Raw genomic sequence first — 13,328 nt, forward strand, 5'->3', positions numbered from 1 at the left:
ACTTGCTAGGCTCGATCTGGTTGTACTCTTTTAATTTTATATATTACTTCCTTTCATTGGACTTTAAGAAAGATGAAGCAAGGAACTATTAGGCTAGAGCAAGTCACTGTTAGTAAAACTATTAAATAAAAAAAGAAAAACACATAAAATTGTCTAGTTAACGTGATGATAAAATAACCAATGATGAAACGACATGTTACATTAACTTTTATTCAAAAGACCATGTGACCCATTAAGAAAAGCGTGTTATATAAAGACTAAAGTGAATATGTTATAGATACTCATTCAAAGTTTTCAAACCACTAGTCTTCAATTCTAAAATGTCTCCAGTAATACTCCTTTTCATTTCCTTATTCCCCAACCTCTTGATGGCCATCGGTACCAGCCCCCTAAACAACACCAAACCCACCGAGCAATATTACGACGGGAAGGTTGAACTAGCCTCCAAAACCGCAGTTTATGCCCCAACTGATCTCTTTAACGAATCAGTTGGGATGAAATATCACTTAGGGCCGGTTTTAAGTGCCCCGATTCAAGTCCATATTTTATGGTATGACAATTGGATACGATCACACAAGCACATTATCAGGGAGTTCATCAACTCCCTGACCGCCTCCAATAACACCTCACCGTCCTTAAAGGAATGGTGGGAGCCACTTGGGTCATACACTGATCAAATTGGATCAAGTGTCACCCGAGTGATTCGTCTTGGCCAAGAAAAGACTGACCGGCTATTGTCCTAAGGGCGGACTTTGACCCGGCTGTCTATGCAGTCGGTTATAAGGTCGGCAATCAACGCTAGGACGAACCCGCTGCCCACGGACGAGAACGGGGTATACTTGGTCCTAACCGCCGATGACATCATGGTTCAGGATTTCTGTTCAACCGCTTGTGGTTTTCACGCCTTCACATTCCCATCCATGGTAGGGTATACATTACCCTATGCGTGGATCGGGAATTCACAGAAACTTTGCCCGGGTTATTGTGCATTTCCACGAACCCGCTTGGCAATGGATGGTACGCCGGTGATGACCCTATCTCACCGTTCGAAGTAGCCGACCTCTGTCCGGGACGCTTTGGTAAGGGCTCTGGCGGGGGCGACGTCGGGGACGTGCTGCATGACGCCAATGACGCCGTGTATAATGTAAACGGCGTGCGCAGGCGATTCCTGGTGCAATGGGTTTAGAGCATGGTGGCCAACGGATGTGTCGGCCCGTACATGTAACCACTAGCTTGATAGGCTCTTCGTGTACGTAATATTGTTCCATCACCTTAATTAATTTCCAGAACAGCAATAGAATATTTTGAATATTTAGTAATTGGTGTTAATTTTGATGATTTTATTTGTTCAATAGTCAAACTAGCTAGGAATAGAAAAGTAAAAGTCATTAAACCCATTTTACAAACAACTCGATCATAACTTAGTTAGAAAGCTATGCTAAATAATAAGATTGATAAACATGAAAAAAGTTAAATAATTTCCCATCGTTTTCAGTTATATATATAATATGTAACTGATATTGCATGATGGATATGATCATTTTTTGGTAGCATTATTGAAATATTGAGTGATTTGAGTCCACTTACTCACACATGGTATCTTGTTTTGGTGACATTTAATCCTTACCCTAAATAGTTAGGGTTTGTTCAACTCAACTCCTCTGATATTTACTTATGACATCTCTTTTATTTGTCTAAAATTCAAATTAAATTTTACATGTTATAAATTCAGAATTGAATTGTTAATAATCGATGCATGTCATTTCCTTTTTTGTATACTGACCAAGTTAATACCATTTTCTTCTCTATATTAATACTAGGTTAGCTACCCGTATAGCACACGGGTTAGAATAAATAAATTTATTTAAACATTAACATAATGTGACTTACAAAAAAATCTGTTTAACAGATATAAAAATATATTATATGGTATAATAAATTACACACTATACAATATGGAAATAGAAAATTTATAAATCTTTAAATATTTCTTGATACACAATATGTGTAGTTTTATTTGTAAATTTACTTGTTTTTTCAAAACTTAGTAGTTTCACATTGTTTCTGATTTTAACTCTAGATAATGCAACAAATAACTGGTCATGAGTTAAAACAAATTGTCTAAAAATCAAACCAACAATCTACAATGATTGACCTTCGCTTTTGTTAATCTTCATTCCAACCAAAAATTAAGTGAAAATTTCATTCTTTAAAATTAGTACTTTTATCTAAAGGTGTAGGATTTAAAAAATAAATAAATAAAATTGTGAGTTCCAATATTATTTCCGGATATGATTTCGGCTTCTATAGCACGGTTATCATATTGTAGTTTCACATGTAGCTTAATTTCATTGCATAGACCAATTTTCTAGTTAATATTTTAATCAGCATCAATTCAACATCAGCTTTTAGAACTAACCTATGACTTAACAACCTTATATTTTGAGGTTATTTAAAAAGTCAAGAAACTAATACTTTCTTGTAACTTATCATTTTATGTCTGATAGATACCATATGAAGAATATAAGGATAATCAAAGTCAATTTATCGTCTGATTAACAGTGTGCTAACGTTTAACATGTGTATTCCAACGGTAAGAAGTTGTCTTTACCGCATGAAAAACCAAAACATGTAGTATAGTGTTAATATTTTTGTGGATTTTTAAGATGATGAATTAACATTAATGATGGGTTGATTAAATAGCAAATTAAAAAAATGTTGTAAATGGCTACTTTTTTAAACCAACCCGTGGATTGAAATTCATTCTAATAATAAATTGTTTTGACTTTAACCATGTTTGATACTTTAACCGGTTAAAAAACCAGTTGTTTGAATTAACCAGTGTTTTAAAAACCGGTTCAAACCGGCCGGTTAAACCGGATTTCGGACAGCAGACCGGTATTTTGAGTTCGGTATTTTTCACTGGCTTGCTAGAACATCGTGCCAGCGGTTTTGTCTAAAATACCGATTTTTACTGGCAAACCGGTTTTAAGTCTGAGAATTTTTTCATTTTTGCGGCCCATATATTTTTAAAATTACTTTTAACTCAACAATTAACATTCAAACGTGTAAACTATATGACTATTTTTTTAAAAAATTGAGTACTTTTGCATTAATTTTTTTAATATAAATTAACTTTTGGATTATTTTTCTTATGGAATCAATGAGTTTTGGGTTATTATTGGATTGAAGTTGCATTTATAGTAAATTTAAGGTAAACTCTTCAACCAGTTGAACCTCCCGGTATAACCCGGTTCAACCGGTTGTACCATTCTTTAGCCCAATCCGATATAAGTAAAATACCGGTTTTTAAAACATTGGAATTAACATAAACACCGAGAATACTTCAATAGTTAATTTGTCATTTAAGAGTTTGAATGATTAAAAAGAAAAAAAAATGTATTTAATATGAGAGAGAATAAGGAAAATTTAAAAAACAAATTTTTATATTTCTATCAATATTGTTTTCTCTCTTTATTATTATATTTAATGTTATTATTATACTTTATTAATATTCATCTTTATTACTAATTTTTATATCACTTTGGTTATTTTAGATGAATGGCTCACAAGTCAGACACATAAGTTTGTAGGTATAACGCTTAATAACAAGCAAATCGAGGGTTGAGTTATAATAAGAAAATTAGTTTTTCTATTAAAGATAAGAAATAATCTTGTTCATTTATTATAAAATTGAGTGGTTGAGATTAGATTAGAGAGATCATCAAGTGTAAAACAAGGGTAAGAGCATAATAGGGAACACATTTGTTGACTTTCTCTCTCCACATACAAGACACATGTCAAATTCCCCCATCATTTTAAAACCTCCATAACTTTTTTATACGACATTTTTTTTTTCAAAACAATTTCACCATAAAAACGATTGTTTTTTTTTATCTTTTATATGAGTACCATATTGCTTTATAAAAATAAAAAAAATTCGTGGGTTTATACAAATTGTGTTTTACCATAATTGTGTTTTACAAAATTGTGTTATACAATTGTGTTTTATTTTTTTATAGTGCTTTTTGCATTATGTTTTTGTCATTGTTTTTTTTTTATCTTCATAGTGTTTTTTCTATTGTGTTTTTTAGATTGTGTCTTTTTCATTGTGTTTTTCATAGTGTTTTATTTTCCGTTAAATTTTCCGAACACTTTTCCGGCAAGGTGGTGGCGGTGGGTGGCGGTGGGCGGTGGTGGTTGTAGGATATAAGTGAAAATTTAAATGGGTTTTAATTGAGTGGGTTTTTAAAATTAAATAAATGAGTTTTCAATATTAAGGTATTAGACAAAAATACCCTCCTTCCTAGCCTTCTTAGAAAAATCAAACTTCTAATTATTTCATCTTTTCTCTGCAAATCGAATGCTTACACTTAAAATAAAAGATAAAATTTGAATGATCAAGAGCTAGCTTAACGATTAAAGGTTTAATCCCGATTCGTTATGAATACAGCGAGAAGGCAAAATCACTTAAGGGGAGGATAAAGAGGAGATCACCTTTATCCATTTGAATTAGTTATCTTAAAGTTTGAATTTGTTGTTTGTCTGAGTCTAGTTAGGATTATTAGTCTATAAAGAAGGTTTAGTTATTTGAACTTTGTATTCAGTTTTCAGTTACAATTATTTATAACAGTGTCTTTCGGTGTTTATGTAATTGGACTACCCCTTTTTTGAAACAACGAAGCCCATAAATCTTCTTGTTATGAAAAACTACATCACTTGCACAATTCAGCATACGATCATCTGAATGCTTGATGTGTCAAGGGAGTGCACTTCTAAAAGCAATGATACAACTTTTCAAAAGCTACGCGACAATTACTATAGAAACAACTAACGTGATGTGTGTGAATATAGTACTTGTCGACCTCAAGCTACGCGACAAGTACTATATTCACATGCAGCCATGGTGCAGGGGCTTCCTTGATAATCTTTAAAAGTTTGAGGGCCCATGCCGAGGAATAAAATAGGTCCTAAAAATATTTACTCAATACATTTTATATAAAAAATCAATCTTACAACACTAATTGTGAACCAATAAACAAAACAAAAGCATCATAGCAAAAAAAAAATACTTAAATGAAGCATGAGTACGTATTCCTAACAGCTTTTATTTTATATTAAAAGGTTTTAAATTAGCAGTCTTAAATTTTTTTTTATTGGCTCCTTTTATATTTCATAGAAACATCCAAACGATTTACAATGAAGTGGCAGGTAAGCGGGCAACAAGCTGCGCCGCAACCCCCTTCTGGATAGCAAACTCAATCCGACTAAAAACAAAGTTTTGATTCTTATGGGTTGATACGTTACTATACACAACTTTCTGAACCCTATTCAAAAGATCCACGGCATCCGGAGCTAAGAAACCAAAAGTGTCAAAGGCGAAGGGGATAAACACGTGTTGATTCTCCAAACAAGCTCTCTCGTGTTTAGCAACCTTGCCCGATGCCGCCTTCAATGCTGCCTGGCCTGCTACAAATCCAGTGTCCCTAATCCTAACAAAAGGGGACACTCCTGTGAGGTCGACACAAGCGTGTTTTCCCCCTACCCACCCAAAAACAAGTATATCGGCCGGTCGTAATGTAGATCTTCCTTCTTGAGGATCCGTAAGAAAGTTTACGGGGGCTTCCTTTTTAGCCGAAATTCCAGCTCGTTTAAGAACATCGCATAGAACATCCCTCACCAAATCATGTCTGTACTTAAACCCAGGCAACTCTTTGCAGTGAACCGCATGCTCGCCAAAAGAATCCAAACAAACCTTACGGCAAACCGGGCACGACTCATCTACTGGAAACAAATGGATCATTAACCGATACTTCAGGATGGCCCGGTACTCCAAAGCCGACATATGTTGGCCCAATCCTTCAATAGGGAGAACACTTAAGAAATCTTGAGCCCGAGGAGCCCGAAGACACTCAAACACCGCTTTTTGACGAGGGGATAAATCAAACTTCATTTCCAAACTCTTGATGATTCCACTATAAAAGGCACTCGCCAAAGCATGTTGGGCTTTGGGGGAGGGGGGCGGTGTCTTTATTAGAGAGGCTTGGCTTAAACAAATAAAATCCAAAAAAGTAAGTGGAAATTATATGTAAGAGAGTTTCCAACATGAACATGTAACTTACTGTGGCTTTTCTATATAAAAGAAACATGGAACTGGGCCTCAAAAAGATGACGGCCCTTGGGCTGCCGCCCTCTCTGCTCATCCTATATATGCCGGGCCTGTTAACATACATATGTGTGTACTCACGCATGTTAGTTAGATAAAAGAAAAATAGGTAGATAAATGAAAGGTCTAATTCAATGCATGTAACAAATTTGCTAAATTATAGACATCACAGTTTCTTTTTTGTGGATTCTTGGTGTACCTACTACCTGAAGTACATGTGTATTAATGTATTATGATTGGTGGCAATGTGATCGGTTTATTTTATGTGCTCGGTCTTACATGCTAACTATTAATTATAGACATTGGTTTTAATGCACAAAATTTTACTTTTATTAGTTTTTTGTTTGTATTGTATAGGTTCAAAACGATACGAAGAAAAAAAAAAGAAAAAGTGATCCTTGTTGATCTCATTTGTCATTATATTTAACAATAGAATGATGCATCAGTTTCATATCTTACATGATGTTTTTTAAGATCATACGTGATGTGTAAGGTAGATGAGGTCACGTTTTATATAACTAGTCCAGAGAGGTCTACAAAAATTAGAAAAAGAAAAACAAAACAAAAACAAAATGGGCTCACATGAAATTTAATAAGAACTAAGTAATTAATTACGTGGACTTGTAATTACTTTGGATTAAAGGCCCGCCAAACTTTAGTGGAGATTTTGAGGCTTCATGGGTAATTAAAAGAGAAGTACACGGGCTGAATTAACTTTGTGGGCTCGGCTGTGACGACAATTGAAAGGAAGGAAGGAAGACAATTAACAAGGAGATTAGGAGGTGGCTATAGAGGTGCAAAAAAAATCCCGTACCCGAAACCGAACCTGAAAAAAAAATCTGGAACCGGTTTTTTTATACCCGGGCATTATACACCCGAAACCGAAACCGACCCTACTTGGGGTGTATGGATAAGGTATGCATTTGGAGCTCAATACCCTTACCCATAACCGTACCCGTTTTACACATGTAAATACCCGAAACCGGTCATACCTGATACCATATTTCTAATACCTGACATAATACATGAATTTTTATAGTATACTTTTATGTTTACTTCAAACTTTTATGTTTAAGTTTTTTTTTAAAATGCATATTATTAAGTAAATAATTTAACTTAAGTGGATATATGGTTTTTGTAATATATTTTAATTATTTTAATAAATTACAAAGCAAACTTAAATTTTAAACGAATTAAAAATGTATAAAAGATTACAAATTGAAAACCGGGTATTATACCCGATCGTACCCCGACACATACCCGGTTATACCCGAATCCGATCATACTCTACCCGGGTACATGGGGATGAGTTTTTCTCCTCGATACCCTACCCGATTTTCCAGTACATGAAACCGGTTCCCACCCGAAACCGAGTATTCAAAAAAACCCGATTTATGCACCTATAGGTGGCTAGTCTTTTCGTATGCAAACCAAGATAAGATTTGAATAATATAATTGATGTTGTTAAGTGTTAGTATAACTGAGGTGTGTCCCCATGCTTCACTGCAGGGATGTTGGTTTGAGGTTATGCAAAAAAGGTGGATTTTTTAAACTTGCAATTTGTTTTTTGGTGTATAGGTTTATAATACTCCCAACTTTCTCTTGTTGGTAGATAACACTTCCAAATTTCACTTTGCTTCTACTACTCCCAACTTTCAACCTACTTGTTTTTATCACTCTCCCGTTAAGTTTAAGGCTAACGTCGTTAACTGAGATGCTAACGTGGCTTTGTTTATAATATTTTGTTATTTTAGCAAACATCAATTAAAACACAACACTTATTTGTGATGATAGAGTGACGCCAGCAACGTCCGGTGGCTGTTACCGGAAGAAACAGGCAGTACCGGTTTGTAGCGGCGGTGATGATAGAGGGACGTCAGCAATGTCCGGTGGCGGTTACCGGAAGAAACAGGCGACACCGGTTTGTAGCGGCGGTGATTATAGAGTGACGTCAGCGATGCCCGGTGGCGGTTACCGGAAGAAACATGCGATACCGGTTTGTAGTGGTGGTGATGATAGAGTGACGTCAGCGATGTCTGGTGGCGGTTACCGGAAGAAACAGGCGGTACCGGTATGTAGCGGCGGTGATGATAGAGTGAAGTTAGCAATGTCCGGTGGCGGTTATCGGAAGAAGCAGCAGTATTACTATTCTGGCCGAGGCATGTCGCCAGTGAGAATATCCGATTGTGATGGTGTAGAAGATGAATTATACTAGTTGCGAAGACCAGACCAAACCAAAACACAACACTTATTATATTTTACTAAGTTGTGTTCTGTTTTAATTGATGTTTGTAAAAAAAACAAAAAAAAAAACAATTTCCGTGTTGGCACGCCACGTAAGCGGACACATCAGCCGAGTACAATAACAAAATATTATAAACAAAGCCACGTCAGTGTCTCAGTTAACGGCGCGGCGCTAGCCTTAACTTAACGGGGAAGTGATAAAAACAAATAGGTTGAAAGTTAAGAGTAGTGGGAGACAAAGTGAAAGTTGGGAGTGTTATCTACAAACGAGAGAAAGTTGGGAGTATTATAAACCAATAGGCCTTGTTTTTTATGAGGTAAAACTAGCTTTCGAGCCCGTGCAACATACATGATGATCTAAATAATTAAGTTACAAAAAAGCAATACATAATATATATAGAAAAATGTATGTGCAAAAGCATACACAAGAATACTCCATTTATTGAAAAATTATTTTCAGTATCATATATGTATAATTGAAAGAAATTTGGTTATGAACCAATTTCAAAGAATACTTATCATATAATAATAGTTTTGAGTTACATAATGAAAAAGATTTTGATAAGTTTGAGGGCTTCTCGAATTTGCTAGTTGACAAAAAAAACATGTTAACCCGTTCAACTTTGTGAATGTTTTGCCTCACTTCAGCATAATGTTGTACGACATGCTTCACATACAACATTCTGATCACTGTTAAAGGAAAAGTGAATGCTGACACAAATATTTATAATTTGATAAAAGTTAGAAACATTGATAGGACTAGAGGTGACATGTCGGAAACGTTTGTCATCTTTTCAAAAATTTTAATAGTTATGGGAAAAATACTCAATGTGCAAAATCCCGAATCTTTTGACTTTTTCCAAAAAATGTCCTTAAAAATAATTCGAAACCCAATTACATTTAAAATTCTAACTTTATTTGTTTTAGATTTTTAAGTCAAAATTTTAAACCCGTAACAAGTTTGATGATAAATCTATTTGCATTCTCAAATTTTAAAAAATATTCAGATTACCCCTTTTTTACCCATAACAAATTTGAGCCAAATGTGGTTAATTTGTATCAAACAATATATTTACTAACTTTTAACCCGTAACAATCAAATATATTATATTTGAAAGTGATTGTTATATACTATCCTTACAATTTAACATATAAATGTATAATTTACTAAATTGACCGAAAAAATCCATAGATAAATTTAAATTATATATTTATAATTTAAAATTTTATTCGAAAATGCAAAAAAAAAAACAACAGATAAATTGATTTATTTTTAAATATTGGATTAACTTTTAAGCATATATTTATAATTAAATTACTAAAAAAAATTACTTCGTAAAATGAAAGCGTATTAGAGTTTTTTTGTATTTATTTACAATCTTCAACAGTATACATAATACAATATGTTAATGATAACATTTAAAATTTTATTATTGTATGATGTATATTAAAATATACACCTTTTTAGCATCAAATAATCTCTAAAAAGTGCAACTTCTATCAAATAATATAGTTCAAATAGCTACCTATCATGTTAAAATGTATTTTCAGGTAAACCCAAGCCTCAAACGAAGAAATAAACGTAAAGCCAAGAAAAATCAAAGAAAACAGTGAAACATGCCCCCATGCCTCACGGAACACGCCCCCATTCTTTCCTGGCAAGAAAAGACAAAAATCTGCAAGAAAAGACAAAATACTGGACAGCTGGACACGGGGGCGTGCACCCAAAAGCACGAGACCGTGGTCACCTTTTAGAAAAGGCAAAAGAAAATACAACAGAGACCAAAAACACAGGGTCGTGCATCATAAAACACGCCCCCCTCGGTGAGTCATTATGTACGATCTGAGATAGCATTAAATGCGAGAGGACAGATGGACAAGTTGGCATGCCTCCCTCTACACGGGGCCGCGCCTAATCCTCTAGACTGCCTATAAATAGTGGAGCATGTTGCACTCAACAAGTGTGCTTATGGGTTTTTCTTATAAAAACACTCACTTTACACTCATATTGAAGGTCTTGTCTCCAGTTTGAAGGCTTGGAGTCTATCATTATCATCATCCATCACCATTGAAGAAGGAAGATTCATCCACATTTGGTTAGATTGTTCTAGTTTGATTATGTGATTGTTATCTTCATCTCTTTTGATGTTCATAACAATGCTCATTATGAGCTAAACTCCATTTACCATCTAATTTCTTTGAAGAAGGTTTGTTTTACTTGATGATTATATTAAACATGTGATTTAGTTTGGTAAAGTACATGGTTATCTTGCAATTATCATTTGATAAAAAATGTTTTATTACTTTAACTCAACAAATCAAGGTTGATGATTAACAATTATTCATGATTCACTTATGTTCTTGGAGACTAGAAATGGTAAAAAAATACCTTGATAACTTATTCAAGATAAAACATGGATCCTTATATTGTATTTAGAAATAATGAGATATAAGCTATGATCTATTTCTCTAGTGTTGGTAATTCTGAAATAACATAGTAACACGATTGCTTAGGTTATCATGCTAGTTAAAGAAATCATATGTTAAAGGAATGCGTAATTATAACCTAACTAAATCAACCAAAGGGAGGTTGTGTGACTAAACTATTACCACCTGAAGTTGTTAGAATTGGTATTTGAGAAAAGTCAATTCTTATCTTTCTATTTTACTAAACTACTTGCCTACTTAAATTGACATTCTCGTGGTAGTATGAGATTAAGCAAGGGTGGATTTGAAAATATGCATGCTACTTTCTTTTATGTCATAGAATACGTTCACTTATAAATGAGGGACTATTCTATCATATATTATTAGGGCAAGTTTATCACATGTTTACTAATTCATCATCAAGGAAGAATGGAGTGCTTTCTTGATCTTAGATGGTAACCTTCATATAATTAAATTACTCATTTAGAATTCCTCTTCTTGTCACCTACATATTAGTATTTCTATTTTATAAAAAGTTTAAAAATCAACACCAAAATGATTAAAACTCTCCTATTGAACTAAAACGAAGATTCATTATTAGAAACATTTGTGTCCACGGATCGATATTTGGTTCCTACCAATACTATTCTACATATACGATAGGTACACTTGCCTATTTTATGTGTGTTTAGTCTTAGTAGAAATCACTTTTATAAATTTAAAACACGATCTTGTGCGAAAACTACATTTCAACCCCTTCCCATCTTTGACCACACTAGCACACCGCATCATTATACTAATTATTAATGGTTACAGAAGACATATTTGCCATTTAAAAAAAGTTATTATTACTTAAAAAGAATGCATCAATTGTTGTGTAATATTAATAAAACCAGTAAAACTCTTCAAATATAAAAGTCTTAGCATGTTCTTCCCAAATGCATTATAATATATAAAATATCATGTGTGTGTATGTGTATATATAGGGTTTTGGTCATATACAAGTTAAATTTGCGTGATACCTGTGAGAATTAAGTAGTGTCATTATATATTCAACATAGTGTAATTATATTGTAGTGTAATTGCACTATGATATAATTACATAATTAGACTACTTGATTCTCACAATTAACACACTGATTTAATTTGTGCGTTAACTTTGCCATATGTATATATATATATATATATGGAAGGGTTCAATAGGGAATTAGGGAACCGTGCCGTTTACATATAAAAAAATAACATAAAACTCGACTTCGCAAGTAAAAATTAGTTATAACATAAACTTTTTGGAGTTTTTGCTTTTAAAGGTATTTAAATAAAAAAAATGTTTAACTTTGTAAACAATATTATTATTTTTTTACTTTTTTAATATGATTTAAAAAAAAAACGTTTTTTTATGGAAACGACTTCTTCATGTGTTTATATGTAAAACTCAAAAAAAGATTATGTAAATATATGTTTTTTACATGTAAAAATATATTATTATTTATTATTATTTTTTTACATGTAAAAGAGATGGTTCCTCAGTTCCCCACTTATTTGCGGTTCTCTTCTTAACCTGCACGTATGTATACACGCAATTAATAACGGATTTATAGGCATTGCTCAACGTTCATCTTTCTACGGGCATCACAACCTGAATCCCCATCTTTCATCGGTACTTCATGACCGTGGCTTATGTACCCATACTTTTTTAATGACAAATTTCTTTAATTCTATGTTGTTTGTCTTTGTAATATTTCAAAGTTTTCATTGCATTAATTATAAGATTTCATTGTTATATTTGTATTAATTATAAGATTTCACAGGTATCTTTGCATTAATTATAGCCATAAAAATATATTTTTACTAAACAAATAAACAAAATAAGATACATAATGTGTCTATTTAAACGCATTGAACATGCCCAATTTTCAAAGCAAAACCATTTTATAACTTCACAATTTCTGTGTTTAAGCGTAAACATGGCTAAGTCTACATACTCTTGTTTCGTGTTTCTCATGATTGTTATTACAGGTTTGTTACTTAAGTGCTGTTTGTTTTTACTCAAAAGCACTTCTCCACCTCTTTTGTCTGCACTGAGAAGAGGGCGCGCAGACGTTGGGCTCTGCAGCGTGTTTGTTTTTCCGAAGACGTTTCAATAAAAAACGTCTGCGCGCCCTCTTCTCCCAGAAGTGTTGGTATTGTTACTTCTCACCTCTTCTAACCCAATTTATTTCCATCAGACACAAAACACCAGTATCCTTTATCATTCTTCTCCATTCTCAAACCCTAGCCCCCAAACCCACATTCCTCCTTGTCCACCAGCCGCACCACCACCACCTTCGCATCACCGCCACCATCTCACACCTCCACCACCATCTCCTAGTCGCCACCAGTCGCACCACCCTTGTACGCCACCAGTCGCACCACCACCCCTCGCAACACTCTCACAACCACACCACCGCTAGCCGCACCACCACTACTCACCTTCGCACATCCGGAACCT

At 33.9% G+C, this 13,328-nt stretch overlaps 1 pseudogene; it reads left to right on the forward strand.

Moving 5' to 3' along the window:
* Positions 1 to 368: 368 nt before the first annotated feature.
* Positions 369 to 1,186, forward strand: LOC143615389 (protein EXORDIUM-like 3 pseudogene; annotated as a pseudogene).
* Positions 1,187 to 13,328: the final 12,142 nt, after the last annotated feature.

Source organism: Bidens hawaiensis, unplaced genomic scaffold (genome assembly GCF_021521415.1).
Source record: "Bidens hawaiensis isolate Kalapana, Puna unplaced genomic scaffold, B.hawaiensis_p1.1 tig00042828_1, whole genome shotgun sequence".
NCBI classification, from domain to species: domain Eukaryota; kingdom Viridiplantae; phylum Streptophyta; class Magnoliopsida; order Asterales; family Asteraceae; genus Bidens; species Bidens hawaiensis.